The sequence below is a fragment of the Homarus americanus genome, unplaced genomic scaffold, assembly GCF_018991925.1.
Source record: "Homarus americanus isolate GMGI-L3 unplaced genomic scaffold, GMGI_Hamer_2.0 scaffold36623, whole genome shotgun sequence".
Lineage (NCBI taxonomy): Eukaryota > Metazoa > Arthropoda > Malacostraca > Decapoda > Nephropidae > Homarus > Homarus americanus.
This window is the reverse complement of record NW_024727794.1, coordinates 1-14,739: the sequence shown is the minus strand read 5'-3', so window position 1 is coordinate 14,739 and position 14,739 is coordinate 1. Positions and strand designations below refer to the sequence as shown.

Sequence of the window (14,739 nt, the reverse complement as noted above, 5' to 3'; positions counted from 1 at the left end):
TCTCACCACCCCCACACCACCACCACCCCCACCACCACCATCCCCCAACCAACCACCACCCACCACCACCCCACACCACCACCCCCCACCACCACCACCCCCCACCACCACCACCCCCCCACCACCACCACCCCCACCACCACCACCCCTCACCACCAACCACCACCCTCACACACCACCACCTCCCTCCCTCACCACCACCACACCCCTCACCACCACTCTCACCCTCCTCACCACCACCACCTCCCTCACCACCACCACCTCCCCACCACACCCACCACCTCCCTCACCACCACTCACCCCACCACCACCACCACCTCACCAACACCACCCCCCTCCTCACCACCACCACCCTCCCCACCACCACCAACCTCCCCACCACCACCAACCTCCCACCCACCACTCACCCTCCCTCACCACCACTACCCCCCCACCACCACACCACTCCCCTCACCACCACTCACTCCCCACCACCACTCACCTCCCACTCACCACACCAATCCCCACCACCACAACCCCCCACTCACACCACCTCCCTAATCCAAGATCTTATATTTCATGACTCTCCCATTTTCCTCATGCACCATGATCATTGCCCTGTCTCCGCTAAAATCTGAGGAGGAAAAATTTTAGGGTGGAGCCACATTTGTCTCTTTATAGGTGGATGTTTTCTTTCACTTCTTTCTTTCCTCTTTTCTCTCTTTCATTTCTTTTCTCTTCTATCCTCTTCTCTTCTCTTCTCTCTACTTTTTCACTCTTTCTCATTTCTCTTTCTTCCCTCGTCTTTCCTTCTATTTCTCTTTCCCCAATAATAAGAAAAGATGAAGAACCGAAGATGAAAAGAATAAAAATGATCGAAGAAAAGAGAGGAAGATGCAAAAAGAAAAAAAAAAAAGAAAGAAAGAAAGAGAAAGGAAAATCAGGAGAGAATTACACCTGGGGTTCTCAAAGGTCCAAGCTTGCATCCATTCACACGCCTGCATCACCTTTGATCACCTTTTTGCCCTGCCACTCAAAACACACATTCCCCCCCTCTCCCCCCTCACTCTCCCCCTCCCTCCTCTCCTTCTCTCCCTCTCTCCGTCTCTCTCCCAGGCACACGTTTCACACACTAACTCCCTCCTCCCCTCCCCCCCCCTCCCCTACCTTTTTTGTCACCCACGTTTTAGGCCTAAGGAATTAAAAGAACCCAGCCTTAAATGAACCATCGGTGCTCGTAATCTGAAGCGTTACGGAACAAACTCTCGAGAAATGCCAAGACTTTATGAGAATGAGTAGAGACACTGGAGGGCTTGTATGTATGTATGTATGTATGTATTTATGTATGTATGAAAATATATGTGATGTATGTATGTGTGCGTATGTATGTGTGTGTGTGTGTATCTATGCATGTATGTGTCTAGTATGTATGTATGTGTGCACGGTACCTAAAAGTTGTTTAAATCTGTTCAATTAGGATTCGAAGCTGTTTGAATCACATTGAGTTGTGTGATTCTGAATTTTGAAGGAACACTTGAACCAAAATGACTCAAAAATCAGAGGAACTTTTGACCTAACCTAACTCTAACCTAAACCTCGAACCCCGAATGAAAAAAAAAAAGAAATGAACCTTATCTCGAAGACCTACTGAAGTAATTTAAGACAAAGGAGCCCACAGGCATAGTTACTGTAGGGTGCGTGTTGAAGTTGCAAGGCTGGACGAAACTACAATGGCGATTTTTTCCTCTCTTGAGAATTCCGTTCAGAGGCCTCATGATGCTGCTCCAATAAGGTTATAGCTACCTCCTCCAGCAGTAGTGCCCAGAAGGGAGAACGGCCGCCAGACGTGACGAAGAAAGGAAGGATCGACACCCATTTGGAAATACCGGATATCGGAGAGTAAGCCCTCTCTCTCTCATACCAACCTGCAAATGAACTCCTACACGGTCTGAACCACTAAAATATTGAAGTCGTAGGAAGGACATCATAGGATATGGAGGATGCTAGTGGAATTTGGAATGCTGCAGAGATTTTAGGATATGGGTTTATATAGGATGTCATTCCGGTGTTTTGAAGATGCGTGGATTGAGGAGATTGAGTAAGGAGGTCGTAGGAGTGAGTTTGTGGGATAATGGAGGTGTGAGCCGTGTGTATGAGGCCAGTGTGTGAGGCCAGCGTATTTTGAGGCCCCATTAAGGATCAAAATCTCAGGAGGAAGATGGGGAAGAAAACGGCATGAGTGCACTGCTGTAGGAGGATCTGGCACCGCCACCTGCCCTCCTTAGACTGGCACTTCTGGATCCCTCTCCCTCTGTTACCCTCAGATACCTCCACTCTCTTTCCCCCCTCTCAAACAGTGGCACCTGATGTCCTCCTCTGTCAATTTTGGGATGCCTCACCTCTCTCCGCCTTTCCCTCCCTCTCACTTTTGATACTACCCTCTTCCCATTCTCCCTCCCTCCCAACCTCTGTCACTCTCGGATACCTCTACCTCTCCCCACAGAAACACCAGGTGCACAGGCTCCATCATGACAAGTTTCTCCACCTCTTAAACTGGTGAACACTAGAATCCAAAGTTTAACTTCTCAAAGTCTCTCCTTGATGGTCTTGTAATGAATTTAGTTTGTGCGTTATGAATATCTTCGAGGGGAAAGAGGAGGGAGGAGGTAGAAAGGAGGGAGGAGGTGGGTAAGTGAGGAGGAGGGTGAAGGAAAAAAGGAGAGGAGGGAAAGGAGGGTGGGGGAGGAGATGGGGTAAGGAAAGGAGAATGTTGACAGGAGAGAGGAAGAGGGTGGTGTAGAAAATGTTGAAGAGGAAGAAGAAGGGAGAGTTAAGAGGGAGGAAAGAGGGAAAAAAAGACAAGAAGAGAGGGAAGAAAGAAGAACAAGATGAGAGGAATGAAGGAGGATGTTTTGTTTACTATGATTACTTCCTGTTATTGGGTCATTCATCATCAACGGACGCTCCACTATTACGACCACCTTCTATAACGACCATGTATTCGTATTACTTCTGAGGTTAACGGCGTCACTACAGTTGTCACTTTTGGTTTAATACAGCGGCCACCTGTCTAATACGGTGACAGGCCTATAGCTACCACCTATGTATAGCGGTTACTTATAAGCGGCCACCTGATTCAATACGGTGACAGGCCTATAGCTACCACCTGCATAGCGGTTACTTATAGCGGCCACTATTCAATACGGCAGGCCCATAGCTGCCACCTGTGTATAGCGGCCACCTGTGTATAGCGGTCACCATCCGGAACGGATACTTGCTGTAAATGGCCTCCAATTTTATAGCGGTTTTCATCCACAGGAACCGCTTGTTAAACTGTCTACCTGTGTGTGGCTGTCACTGTATAGCGGTTACCCTGTATAGCGGTCACCTGTGTGTGTGGCTGTCACCTGTTCAGAGTAACCACTGTCATTCATGATTTTCTGCGTAAAAATACCTCCAAATTTACGTAAACAACCCCTCCTCCCCCTTCCGCCCCTCTCCTGCACCTCCCTCCCTCCCTGCCACTCTGCACCTCCCTCCCTCCCCTGCCCTCTCCTGCACCTCCTCTCCTCCTGCCCCCCACCTTCTCCTCCTGCCCTCTCCTGCACCTCCTCTCCCTCCCGCCCTCCTCCTGCACCTCCCTCCTCCTGCCCCTCTCCTGCACCTCCCTCCTCCTGCCCTCTCCTGCACCTCCCTCCCTCCTGCCCTCTCCTGCACCTCCCTCCCTCCTGCCCTCCTGCACCTCCCTCCCTCCCGCCCTCCTGCACCTCCCACCATGAACTAAATATTTACACATCATACCGGTCACTAATGTCCTCTGACCACCTGTGTGTGTGTGTGTGTTGATAGTGACCGACATGTGCTATCAACCATCTGTTCTGCTCAACAGTGGCGGGTGTTTAGTGGTCAGGCTGGTGGTTTATGATCACGGTTGTTTCTAGATAGTGTCTGTCTGTCTGGCGGTGATAGGTTTGTCTTGTTGTCCAGACCTAGACATACATACATACATACATACATACATACATACATACATACATACATACATACACATACATACACACACTTACGGCCAAGACAGATTCAGACGCTGGTAAGACCTTTGGGGACAACTGGATTTAATGTGTGTGTGTGTGTGTCTGTGAGAGAGAGAGAGAGAGAGAGAGAGAGAGAGAGAGAGAGAGAGACCCCAAAGGACTGCCAGTCACCTCCTAAACTTTCGTGGGGCGATACGCGACTCAGTTAAATGCCCTGTCGTGACCTCCATGACGTCACAGCGCGTGCCCCTGGGTGGTGGTCAGGATGAGGACGGCCGACCCTGGCAGTGACTCAGCCTTGCAATAGTCGTGACCTGCGTGACCTGTAGCAGGTAGGAAAAGGTCAACAGACTGTGGCGTGCCCTCTGCGTCATTATCGTTATGACCATTTATGGGCATTGTGTGTGTGTGTGTGTGTGTGTGTGTGTGTGTGTTCTTCCTCTTTTCTCCCTTCCTTTCTTCCTTTTTTTCTTCCTGTCGCCCCTCCTCCACTTTCCTTTCTACTCCTCCCTCCCCTCTTTTCCTCCCTTCCTTTCCTCCCTACTTATTCTCTCCTCCTCCCGTCCGTCCGTCGTTCCATCGTGGTGTATAATGAAATTCCTGACCTCTTAATAAAGTGTATTTGTATTCATGAAGGAACGTACACTTGTTTTGTGGCCTGGTGGTCTAGGGGAGGGGTGGTGGACAGAGAGGGGAGGGAAGTACAGGGAGGGAGGAGAGCAGGATCGGGGAGGGAAGGGGGGTAGTACAGAGAGGAGGAAGTACAGGGAGGGGGGAGGAGAGACAGGATCGGGGAGGGAAGGGGTGGTAGTACAGAGAGGGGAGGGTACAGGGAGGGGAGGGAGAGTAGGGAGGGGAGGAGAGGGGGGTACAGAGAGGGGAGGAAGCAGAGGGAGGAGGAGGTATAGATCTGGGAGAGGGAGGAGAGGGAGTAGTACAGAGAGGGGAGGAAGTACAGGGAGGGGGAGGGATAGTATAGGGAAGGAGGAGGGGAAGGGTATGGGATGGTAGGTAGAGGAGGTAGGGAGGTAATAGAAGAAGGAAGGGAGGTGGAGGAGGGAGAGAGGAACAATTTTTAAACTATCACTAATTTGAGGTTCCTGTAGTGTGTGTGTGTGTGTGTGTGTGTGTGTGTGTGTGTGTGTGTGTGTGTGTGAGAGAGACAGATAGACAGATAATAGCCACACCATCACTCATTACACAAACAATCACCAACAGTATAATACAGACACGTGGATAAACATCATAAATACATTACTTATTTAGGACCCCCCTCCCAAAACACCATTATATAGTGAACCTAGAGTAACGCACACACACACACACACACACACACACACACACACACACACACACACACACACACACACACACACACACACTCACCCACACACACACACACACACACACTCACACACACACACACACACACACACTAAGGGAGGGAGGGAGCGTTAAAAGACCGAGTTAAGTATAAACCACTCCATTGTGTTGTGGTTCCTGGTCTCTTGACGAAGTTGAGGATGGAGTCAGATTTGGGAAGACGATTTTACCTTTTGGGGTGAAGTCAGATTTGGGAAGACGATTTTAACTCTTGGGGATGAAGTCAGATTTGGGAAGACGATTTTAACTCTTGGGGATGAAGTCAGATTTGGGAAGATGTTTTTAACTCTTGGGGATGAAGTCAGATTTGGGAAGATGTTTTTAACTCTTTGGGGTGAAGTCAGATTTGGGAAGATGTTTTTAACTCTGGGATGAAGTCAGATTTGGGAAGATTTTTTTAACTCTTGGGGGTGAAGTCAGATTTGGGAAGACGATTTTACTCTTTTGGGGATGAAGTCAGATTTGGAAGACGATTTTAACTCTTTGGGGTGAAGTCAGATTTGGGAAGATGTTTTTAACTCTTGTGGGGGGATGAAGTCAGATTTAGGAAGACGATTAACCTTGGGGATGAAGTCAGATTTGGGAAGACGATTTTTAACTCTTTGGGGTGAAGTCAGATTTGGGAAGATGTTTTAACTCTTTGGGGTGAAGTCAGATTTGGGAAGACGATTTTTAACCTTTGGGGTGAAGTCAGATTTGGGAAGACGATTTTAACTCTTGGGGATGAAGTCAGATTTGGGAAGACGATTTTAACTCTTAGGGGTGAAGTCAGATTTGGGAAGACGATTTTTAACTCTAGGGGATGAAGTCAGATTTAGGAAGATTTTTTTAACTCTAGGAAGTTTAATTTTGGGAAGACGATTTTTAACTCTTGGGGATGAAGTCAGATTTGGGAAGACGATTTTAACTCTTCTATCCGGGAGTCTGAAATGTTCCTACGTTAATTTTTTTCTCTTTATTATATAACAAGTTTGAGAATGAAGGTATTGGACTCTCAAAGGACACGAAGAAAGTCAACAAACATATGGCTTAAAAAAATTGTTTCGAGGCTGTAATGTATATTTTGGTGTCTTGTCTTGAGTGAGGGAAGAAAGTATAGGTTAGGGAAGAAAGTATAGGTTAGGGAAGAAAGTATAGGTTAGGGAAGAAAGTATAGGTTAGGGAAGAAAGTATAGGTTAGGGAAGAAAGTATAGGTTAGGGAAGTATAGGTTAGGGAAGAAAGTATAGGTTAGGGAAGAAAGTATAGGTTAGGGAAGAAAGTATAGGTTAGGAAGAAAGTATAGGTTGCGGAAGAATGGATAAGTCATAGAGTAAAGTATAGGCTGTGGAAGAATGTATGCTGTAGGTTAGGGAAGAAAGTATAAGTCAGGGAAGAAAGTATGGGTTAGGGAAGTTTTCTAGATTTAGGTTAGAGGGGATGGAGGGGGACATTACCTAGGCTGACGAAGACAACCTCCTTCACAACACCTGAATGTCAACTTTAAAGGAGGGGGATAGGGGGTGGGGGAGGGGGGGTGAGGAGGGGTAGGGGTGGGAGGGGTAGGGGGGTGGGGAGGTGAGGGGGGTGGGGGGGGGTAGGGGGTGTAGTAGGTCTGTGGTGATGACGCAACAACACGACAGAAATAGCTCGATTGCTTGTGACAGTAGGTGAGGTGGGTGTGGATCTTCCCTAGTACCCTCCTCCCCTAGTACCTCCTCCCTCCCCTAGTACCTCCCTAGCACCTCCTCCTCCCAGTACCTCCTCCCCTTCCCTAGTACCCCTCCCCTCCCCAGTCTCCTCCTCCCAGCACCCTCCCTCCCCTAGTACCTCCTCCCCTTCCCCAGTACCTCCTAGTTACCCTCCTCACCCTTCTTTCCTCCTTTTCCTCCCTTGACGTCACCTCACTACCACCGATCAGGAGAAGCTAGTGTTGGGGCGAATGTGACGGAGGCGAGTGTGACAGGAGAGACGAGGTGACAGGGGTAGACGAGTGTGGCGGAGAGGCGAGAATGACGGGGAGACGAGAGATGGGGTAGACGAGTGGTGACGGAGGCCAGTGTGACGGAGGCCAGCTATCTCTTGCCTCATATTTACTAATTCACGATCATCAGGACTAGTCTATATACAGGTACAGGTGAAATATATTTTATAAGGGAAAGGTAGACTAATACAGGTACATATTTCAAAGGTAAAATATATTTATGAAACTAAATCAATATAAACAGTGCAAATCGATTTTGTTTATATATATAGTATTATTGCCTTGTTCAGTATTCTCTAACTCAAAATGATCTAGCTTCAGAAACATCTATTTAATTATGGTGGTACTGTTAAATAATAATCTTATATAAATTAGTGATGATTTATATAATTTATCTAAGTAATTATCGTACTTATAATCGCCTCACAGTTACATGATGAGTGAATTAATTTTTTTTCTTTTTTCTCTTGTTTCAGGTAAGGGAAAGGAAGGTGTGTGTTGCTGAGGTGTTATAATCGTCTCTTTAAGGTCTTCCCCCAGCAGGTCTTCCCCCAGCAGGTAGGTTCATGTGGGTGTGTTGGTGAACCTCATTGTGTGGTAATGGTGGTGATGTTAACTTTATTTATTTATAAGTGTGATTTTGTCCACTGCACTTATGTCCAATGGGTTTTTTTGTGGTCAGGTTTTGTCCATTGGGGTTTTACTGTAGTCTGGTTTTGTCCAATGGGGTTTTACTATAGTTAGGTTTTGTCCAGTGGGTTTTTTGTCCAGTGTGATTTTGTCCAATGGAGTTTACTGTGGTGAAAATGTCCAATGGTTTTTGTGATTGGTTTTGTAAAAAGATACAAGATTGACAGACAGACAGACAGACACAGACAGACAGACAGACAGAGACAAACAGACAGACAGACAGAGAATAGACAGACAGAGACAAACAGACAGACAGACAGAGACAAACAGACAGACAGCTAGAGAGACAAACAGACACAGACAGACAGACAGAGAATAGACACAGACAGACAGACAGAGACAAACAGACAGACAGACAGAGATGGACAGACAGAGACAAACAGACAGACAGACAGAGAGACAAACAGACAGACAGCTAGAGAGACAAACAGACACAGACAGACAGACAGAGATAGACAGACAGACAGAGACAAACAGACAGACAGACAGAGATAGACAGAAGAGACAAACAGACAGAGACAGAGACAAACAGACAGACAAACAGACAGACAGAGACAAACAGACAGACAGAGACAAACAGACAAACGACATTATGTAAGTGTTTACAGAAGGGTGAGTGGCAGCTGCGTGGGGATCATTGTTGTGGTGCTGGTGTGGTAGTAGTGGTGTGTGGTGGTAGTAGTGGTGTGTGGTGGTGTGGTAGTGGTAGTAGTGGTGTGGTGTAGTGGTGTGTGGTAGTGGTGTGTAGTGGTGTGGCAGTAGTGGTGTGGTGGTGTGGTAGTAGTGGTGTGGTAGTAGTGGTGTGTAGTGGTGTAGTAGTGGTGTGGTGTGGTGTAGTGGTGTGGATGGTGGTGTGGTAGTGTGGTGTGGTGGTGTGGTGAGTAGTGGGTGTAGTGGTGTGTGGTAGTAGTGGTGGTGTGGTGTGGTGTGGTAATATTGGTGGTGGTGTGGTGATGGGGTGGTAGGTGTGGTGTGGTATTGGTGGTAGTAGTGTGGTAGTTGTGGTAGTGTGTAGAGGAGTGTGGGTGTGGTAGTAATCTGGTAGCTGTCATAGTCACCAACCCACATTACCATTGCTGCACGTAAGGTAGGTCTCCTGTGTGTGTGTGTAAAAGATAGCTGGCAGTGGTGTTATGCCATGTACGTCTTTGTAGCTGTACTACATTGAGAGATGGAGAAAGGGGAGGGGGGCAGGTGCAGTGAGGGATGGGGAGGGGGACAGGTGTAACAGGAGAGATGGGGAGGGGGGAGGGGTGACAGGTGTATATGATGACTCGCGCACCATACATGCCTCGCTGTGTGGTGACGCGCGCCGTGTACAGGCAACAGAGAGTGCCAACCTCACTACTGGCACTCCTGCTCAAGATTGCCACCAGTTACCCGGACCTTACACCAGACTGGCACCTATGGAGAATAGTGCCAGTTAACGGGGTTCTATTCTAGACTGGAACCCGTGGATAACAGTAGTGCCAGTTAAGGGGGTTCTATACTAGACTGGCACCCGTTGAGAATAGTGCCAGTTAACGGGGCTCTACACTAGACTGGCACCCGTGGATAACATTAGTGCCAGTTAACGGGGTTCTATACTAGACTGGCACCCGTGGAGAATAGTGCCAGTTAACGGGGCTCTACACTAGACTGGCACCCGTGGATAACATTAGTGCCAGTTAACGGGGTTCTATACCAGACTGGCACCCGTGGAGAATAGTGCCAGTTAACGGGGCCCTCTACACCAGAATGGCACCCAAAGCAGAGGAGTGGCATCTGTGAGAACGTGGCGGATTTAGTGGTTTAGTGGAGGGATTAAGCGAGATTACTGAACCTAGGTCGTAGATGGTGCTGGGTGGATTAGTGTACCGGGTTATTTTACTGGTCGTGTTAGGGTGGCGAGGATTAGGTCAAGTGTTAGGTCAAGTTCATGTAGGTTAGGTTAGGTTGATGTAGGTTAGATTAGGTCAGGTCAGGTTAGGTTATGTTCACTTAGGTTATTTGGTTTAGATTAGGTTGTTACAGGTTAATTTTGGTTAGTTTAGATTGACTGTAGTTAAAGGAGGTTTGGTGTGTTTGTATGTGCGTGTATGTGTGTGTGTGTGTGTGTGTGTGTGTGTGTGTGTTTGTGTGTGTGTGTGCGTGTGCGTGTGTTACAAACGGTATTGCCCGGCTAGCCTAGTCGGTAGAGCACGAGACTCTTAATCTCGGGGTCGTGGGTTCGAGCCCCACGTTGGGCGAAACTCTTGCTTTGGCTCGCTTCAAAAATAGGTTGGGCGGATATATGAGCGATAGAGGTTGGGTGTAAACGGGACTGTCCAGTATGGGCCAATAGTTACTGTATAGAGTGAGTTCATGTACTCATTCTTACTCATTCTCCTCCTCTCGGTTGATGACGCCCTTGGTTACGACAGACAGTCAGACAAACACCGGCAGGAAGGAAATGCTTACATGAAGGTCCTCGCCAAAGCATGTACTGTAGGAGGGGGGAGGGGGGATTGTTTTACCGTGGCTCTATGGGGCTGGTCAGAGTACAGTGTCTTGTACTAATTGTAAGGTAAACAGAGCCCCTAAAACACAGCCCCCTTAAACACATCCCCTTAAAACACATCCCCTTAAAACACAGCCCCATAAAACACAGCCCCATAAAACACAGCCCCTTAAAACACAGCCCCTTAAAACACATCCCCTTAAAACACAGCCCCTTAAAACACATCCCCTTAAAACACAGCCCCTTAAAACACAACCCCATAAACACTGACCTCAAACACTTCTTAGGCCAGTGACCCTAAACGCAGTGACCCTGAACCCGTCCTTCCATCCCTGACTGTGGCGTCCCTAAGGGTAACACTCTTATACCTTAAGAGATTTTTACTGGTTGTTTTGCTACACTGGATTGCTTCGTTTACACAACACGTGTGATTGTTTTAAAAGAGTCGTAGAACACTGTATTATATAACAACCTACAACATCTGTGCTTGGGGAGGGTTGTACTTTGTGTTATTATTACCTTTAACAACAACTCCCAATATCTGTGTTTGTAAATTTGATAAACAGGTGTGCTCAGGTTAGTCATTGTTCTTACACCTGTATTGAGTCATTCTTGTACACCTGTAACAGTACTTTAGCAATCTACAACACTTGTTTTTTTTTTCTTCTTCTCCTTGTTCTTGTGTTCTTATGTTGTTCTAATAGTTGTACTACATCAGTTTAATCCCATAAGATACAACCCACAACAGACTCACAACCCTGTAAACTGTGTGTGTGTGTGTGTGTGTGTGTGTGTGTGTGTGTGTGTGTGTGTGTGTGTGTGTGTGTGTGTGTGTGTGTGTGTGTGTGTGTGTGTGTGTGTGTGTGTGTGTTTTTGGTACAAGAAGGCTAGTGTAGGACCTTGGAGGAGGGAGGGAGAGGGGGGGTAAAACTACGTGAGGGGTGGGGGGGTGGAGGTGGGGAGGCCGTAGTTGAGCTACTGGGAGGGAAATTCCTGCGTGGTTAGTCACATAGTCAGACTAGTATACCTTATGGGGGGGTGGGGGGAGCTTGGGGGGTATGAGGTCATGGGGTCACTACTTATATTGGGAGGGTGAGGATGTGGGAGGGGGAGATGAGGTTGAAGGGGGGTGGGGGGGTGGATGCTGAAGTTGTGTAGGGAGATAAAGGAAGGGGGAATGAAGGGAGAAATTTATGAAGAAAGGGGAATAAAGGAAAATGCATGATAAAATAAAGAATAAGAGAGAGAGAGTACATAGAATGAGAGGAGGAGGAAGAAGTAGAACTGTAAAAGAAGAAGAAAAACTAAAGCCGGAAAAGGGAAGAGGGAGAGAGAAGAAGTGAGAGGTCGACGCCCAGCCAGAGGTTGTGTAGACGAGAGAGAGAGAGAGAGAGAGAGAGAGAGAGAGAGAGAGAGAGAGAGAGAGAGAGAGAGAGAGAGTAAAACACTACATCAAATCGACGAGCTAGGATAGAGGAATGGAAATTGACCTTTCAGTCTATTGCTTGTAACTTAGATAGATAGATAGATATATAGATAGTTTGGATAGATAGATAGATAGATAGATAGATAGATAGGTGAAGCAAAATTTAAACAGTTTATGTAGTCAGAATAATAGAACAGATACGAAATTTATTTAGCCAAGGTATCTATCCCAGTCCTCTTCAAATCCAGCTCACCCAATCTCAGCATTAACTCGCCCAATCTCCCTACTAGCTCACCCAATCTCTACTAGCTCACCCAATCTCTACTAGCTCACCCAATCTCCCTACTAACTCACCCAATCTCCCTACTAGCTCACCCAATTTCTACTAGCTCACCCAATCTCTCTCTCTAGCTCACCCAATCACTAACTCACCCAATCTCCCCTACTAGCTCATCCAATCTCTACTAGCTCACCCAATCTCCCTACTAGCTCACCCAATCCCCCTACTAGCTCACCCAATCTCTCTACTAGCTCACCCAATCTCTCTACTAGCTCACCCAATCACTTTCTTTTAAGCCTTACCAATCCCGACCGACCGAGAACCGACCAGCGCTGCCCATAGTGGTGTCGGCTCTACATAGTGTATATAGAACGTTGGGCTATGCTGCTTATTCAGGACCGACCTGTACCTTGGTTGGGTGGTGTCAGTCAGCTCTATGAATACCAGTCTAGATTTGGCTGATTCACTCACTCTCACTCACTCACCACTCACTCACTTTTAGCTTATTCCCTCGTCCACTTACTAAAGTCACACATTCACTGCTTTACTTACTCACTGGCTCTCCATAAGTCACCACCACCACTGTCACCCATAAATCACTCACCCACTGCCCACTCACTAAGTCACCTGTTAACTCACCTGTTAACTCACAAACTCGCTTATTGCCATCACCAGCGTGTCTCGTTAAATATCTGTCATTATTATTTATTTTCACACGGCCTCGGTACACACAACTCGCACCTGAAGCCACACGATACTGCAGGTGTGTTTCATGTGTACAGGTGGGGTAGGGGAAGGGAAGGTAGGGTAGGGAAGGTAAGGTAGGGAAGGGGAAGGTAAGGTAGGGTAGGGTAGGGTAGGGTTGGGGAGGGAAGGTAAGTAGGGGAAGGTAAGGTAGGGTAGGGTAGGGTAAGGTAAGGTAGGTAAGGGGAAGGTAGGGTTGGGTAGGGGAAGGTTGGGTAGGGTAGGTAGGTAAGGGGAAGGTAAGCAAAGGGGAGGTTAAGTACAGGTAACTAAAGGTAAGGTAACGCCTATACATAACAATGGTAAGTTACGGACGTGGTTGGGCGGGGCGGCGTGGTGTTACAGCTCAACGGTGTAGTTATAACTCTGGCTAATGCATTGTCTCTCTTTTCCCAGGCGTGTGTGTGTGTGTGTGTGTGTGTGTGTGTGTGTGGTTTCAATTGTGGCGGGCGCGTGTGTGATCATTCAAGTGTGACAGGTGTGTGATCTTTCAGGTGTGGTGGACATGTATTGAGATGTCAGGCGTGTGGTGGTGGCAGTGGGCGTGGTTGTCAGGCGTGCATGGTGGTGGCGGCATACAGTGGGCGGTAAACTGCCACGCCACTCTCCTTATTTCCGGATCCTCGCTACAGTTTTGAAATTTTTTTTAACTCATAGGAAATATTTTCGTTGTTTTATTCAATGGTAGAATTTTATTTTATTTGTGATGTTTATTGTTATTTTATATACTGGTTCACTATAGTCTGTTTGTTCGTGGTTTTGTGAGAGCAACTTTCAGCATTTATATATTTGTTTTTATATATGTGTGTGGGCGGGAAGGTGGGAGGGGGGGGGTGGGGGGTGTATATATGTGTGTGCGTACTGTTTGTATTCTATGTATGTATGTGTATGTTTATATATGCGTGTATGTATATATTTGCATGTATTTTGTATATATAATTCACTATTTTCTAAAGTATCTGACCATTGTATCCAAAGTTACCAAGAGATAATTTATTCACATATTACACCATTGAACCATAAAACATTCTCACCATACAGTATACACCATTCATTATACACAAAACGGTCCATAAACCCGGCGATTATTCATGTGTATGGGGAAAACTGTACAGTACATCGTAGTAGTGGTTAGTACACAGGTAGTACTGTACGTCTTAACTTAAGTACAAGTGTTCGCTTTCCACGGTAAAACGCCATCGTAAAATTAGTTCATAAATATTTACCTTTTCTTGGATTTTTGTGTTTTTTATTTTTATCCTGACGTTACAGGTATATGGCCCATTACAGGTACAGGTATGGCCCATTACAGGTACACAGGTACACCCATTACAGGTACACAGGTATGGCCCATCTCGGGTTCATATCTAGGTCTGTGAGTAACAGAACTGGTGGACGTTATCTGGAACTTTACTCTAGCATTAGTGAGGCCACAATCATGGATCATGCGGTTCAGTTCTGGTGTCCTTATTAGAGAATGGATATAGATTTTTGGAGAGAGTACAAAGAAGAATGACAAAATGATCCATAATATTAGAAACCTATATGAAGAAAGACTGAAAGCTTAGGCTTACATTCATTAGAGAGGCAGAGTTAGGGAGATATGATAGATAAAAGTGGGTAAGTGATTAACAAGGGTAAAATGGAAGATGTTCTGAAGCCTAGTAATAACGAAAATAATCTGAACAAATGGCTTTAAATTAGATAACCTGATTCAGAAAGGATATACGCAAGCAATACGTAACCGGAACGAAGCACAATG

General features: G+C 46.7%; 1 non-coding gene across 1 annotated transcript; it reads left to right on the top strand.

Moving 5' to 3' along the window:
• The first annotated feature begins 10,203 nt into the window (after positions 1-10,203).
• On the top strand, positions 10,204-10,276 carry Trnak-cuu. Its single transcript has one exon. It is a non-coding gene; the product is annotated as a tRNA-Lys (tRNA).
• The last annotated feature ends 4,463 nt before the right edge of the window (positions 10,277-14,739 follow it).